We start from the raw sequence: 3,994 nt of genomic DNA on the forward strand, positions 1-3,994 counted from the left end.
TTCCAAACAGCCAATGAAGTGTTTCTTTAAAATAGCGCTGAGAGCAGAGTCTCTTAAGTTGCCTGGGACTGCAGGAAGATTTGGTGGATTTGTTCCTATCTGTTGAGTGCCCACAGAAATGGTTCTGAGTGCCACCTCTGGCACCCTTGCCATAGGTTCGCCACCACTGTTCTATAGCAACCTAAAATTCCTGACTTGTCACATGTTCCTGGCTGTAATAATTGTTCCATTTGTAATCTGACATAATCAACTACAAATTTTGTTTATCGCAGAAAAAAAATAATCAGTTCAGTCTTAACGCCTGGTAATGCAGTGTTGCATTTGTTGCTTGTTCTCATCTGGAAGACAAAATAATACATCCTTAAGAATAGTCATTTATAAATACATTTCAATTCTATCTTTTAGCCCCATAAAAATTCAATCGCTGCTAAAATTAGCCAAATGCCATTTTTATATATTTTTTTTTAATGTAGCAAGATAATGCAAGATGTATTCTGTTTGTAGAGACTGTTATTGTTTTTCACCATCATACATAAAGATAGTATTGTCAGACTTTATAGTTTAGGTAATGTTTGCTGGGAAATTTAACACTTTAGGAAACAATTAAATTCTAAAATATCTTAAAGAATCCCAAAACATCAGCTGAAATGGTCAGTTTAGCATTTAAACATCAAGGGTCATCTTAGAATTTTCTCACTTATGACTAGATTTAAAAATGCTGGATTGGCATCCAACCGGGCATCTTTAGGTAATATTCAGACACAGTGGTTTAAGGGTCATTACTTAACTTTTTTCTGCTCTACTTTAAAAAATTTTTTTCTTTTTGTGTGACACATAAGGCTAGTTAAAATTAACAAATGTTTACCCCAAATAAAGATAGTGCTATTTTGATGTATATGAGTCCTGAGCAAACAGTGCAACTATGGCAATGTTTATTTTATTTTATTGAGAAATATTAATGTGTATATCTATATATTGCGGTGTGTTGCAGTTTAAAGAGTTCATCCAAACTGTAGAATAGTCCCAGTTGCACCATCCATGTTTCTACAAAAATATCTTAAGTACTGTATATTTTTATGTATGTATTATCTAAGTAACTATGCATATAGAGAGAATAGTCAAATTCCCCAGTGTGCTGCAGTGGAAAAGAAGAACACAGAAAAATGGCAATGTGTAACTGTCAACAAATTGGTTAATTTTGTGAGAATGCAGAGTTAACTTTTGAAACTAGCCTAAGTGGTTTGGAATTTTAACATGATAGTAGAAAAATGACCAATTGCTTACTTAAATATATTGCTTACAATTCTGCATCTATGGATTAACTCTGTAAATTTTTTGCGGTCTCCTACATGTTGTGCTTTGTTTTTAAGGTAATGCAATGCTTTATTTATTTATTTAACCCCCTTTAGGATACAGCCAGTTTATAGCTTAAAGCTCAGTCCCATTTTTTGTAATCTAACATGCGTGACTTTTTATGGTTAAAACTTCTGAACATTTTAACTTACCAAAGGGATTTTCAGATTTTTTTTTATCACGTGTTATACTTCACATTTGTGTTAAATTTTCAAAATGATCTTGTTTTAAGACAGATAGTTAAACCAACCAAACTAGTTACTAGTAACTATTTCCCATATGTGTGCTTTATGTTTTCATAATTTTTAATTTTAAAGTCATTATTGTTTTTAAAGAGATTTGAAATAGATAATATTGGAAACCCCTAAATATCATTCCATTTTCAAATCTGCACCCCTGAAACAGTTTTTAGGAAGATCGTTAACCTTAGTTCTTCATTGTAATTAAATGTTCCTTTTTTTTCAGAAATACCTTAAAAAAATAAAAAGAGAAAACCCATCTTAAAATGTATTATGCAATTTCTCCTGAGTATGGAGACAACTCCCATGAAGACATTAATTGTTATATGGGTGTACAGCGAGGCGCAGAAGGGAAGGAGGGCCAAACATTAGCCAGTTTGAGCCTACAGAATTTAGTGGTTTTTAGTTGGTTCATGAGCGCACTTTTGTGAGCTATAAAATTCTTGTTTTTCTGTTAATGTTGGTATTTAATGGATTATTTTTTATTCATTTAAATTCATTTTTCAGTGACACTAGTTTGGAGTGGCTTTGCCCTATATCTGAAAATGTAATAACTTTTTTTTGTGGGGGGTTGTAGAGTAAATTCTGTAATTGATTTTTGACTATTTTTTGCAGTTTACTATATACCTTAATTAACAAGTTAACAAGTTATCTTTATTCTATGGGTCAGTACATTTACTGTGTTACCAGGTTTCTATAGTTTTGCTTAGGATTTACTAATTTTGCAAAATAAAACCTAATATGGGAAAAAAAACTACAATTTTTGTATTGCCATTTGCCAAGAAACATAACTCTTTAAAGTTTTGGTCTATAGAGCTGGTTGGGAGCTTGCTTTTTGCAAGAGATGTTGTATTTTACAAAGTACTATTTTTTTATAGATACTTTTTTAAATCACCTTTTATTGCATTTTATGCTGGACAAGATGGAATCAAAATCATATTTTTGGTGTTTTTTTTAATTTGTTTTATTTTACGGGTCATTACAAACATGGCAATAGCCTATATGTGGGTTTTGTGTTGACACAAAATATGAAAATGCACCAAAAGAATACCAAATATAAGAGAAAGAAAAGAAATTACTAATATAAATAACCCCCTATATATGATATGATACCCAAGTGCTATTTTCAGATTTTCTTCTTGTCATTTTTTTTACAAATTAGTATGCTATTGATAGATTCCCTTTAATTATGTGTTCTTGTCAATCATAACCTAGAAATGTCTCGCAAGTTTCCTTATTGTGCTTATTAACTTAGTTTTTATATGAGTCTCCACGTTATTATATTCCATAAGTCAGTACACTTTAGCATGCACTACTTCACTGAACTGTGATAGTTAATAGATAACAGAAGAGAGAAGAATGAAAATGCAATTTCATGAACAGTACAAAAAACATCAACTATTTCAGCGAAGGATGAGATGTTGTACATAACCACAGCTTCCCCAGGCTATACAGAAGCACTTTATTGGCCATTTTCTATGGCTTACAATACTCCAGCCAGAGGCAAAGATCATTCTTGTTTAACAACATAGAAAACTAGGCTTTTGACTAACTCAAATGTCATTTAGTGGAAATGTGTGATGTCACTGGAATCAAGTGTCAACATTTATGTGTTGCCTTTAAACCTGCAATGTTATTAATATTATGTGCTATTTTATAGTCCTTGGAAAACCTCTGTCATATATTTTTCCCAGTTTATTTTAGATCATTAGAAAAAATAATTAACAGTTATATATGCCACTCATAATTCCAATATAACCCTGGTTAAAACTTTGCTAATAATTTTCTTGTAAATTTATTTAACTGTCATTTTATTAAGAATTTTGTGCTGTTTGGGATTTATATCTCTGGAAAACCCTAGCAGTAACTTCAATGAGTTGGCCTTTTGTCAATGCACAGCATGTCTTAGAGAGATGATATTAAGATGCAGGGATCATTAATCTCTAGAGATCATGATTATATGGGATTATATAATAGGTTGTTTCTTTTTAATGAAGAGTCAACACAATCTAGTAGATAGTTGCCACTAGGTTGAATGAAATATTACCATATATAAAAACTTTCACTGGATAGTTTCATGAATCATAAACTAATGAAAACAACCAGTGTCTATATTTTTGTTGTATTTTATATGCTACATTATAATCGGTTCAGATCATTTTGGAAAAAAAAACAAAAAACAAATTTTAGCAAAAGGATATGAAGAACTCAAACAAGTCTTTCCCATATGGCAGACAAATCTGTCTATCCTAGCAAATTATTTGCTACACTTTTGCTTTAACTCCTTCAGGACTCTAGGACACGGCCAGATTTTTCATATTTGCACTGTGTCCCTATAAGTGGTTATAGCTTTGGAACACTTTAACATATCCAGGGGATTTTGAGATTGTTTTCTTTGTGTC

This window comes from Engystomops pustulosus, chromosome 4 (genome assembly GCF_040894005.1).
Source record: "Engystomops pustulosus chromosome 4, aEngPut4.maternal, whole genome shotgun sequence".
In the NCBI taxonomy this organism is placed as follows: Eukaryota; Metazoa; Chordata; class Amphibia; order Anura; family Leptodactylidae; genus Engystomops; species Engystomops pustulosus.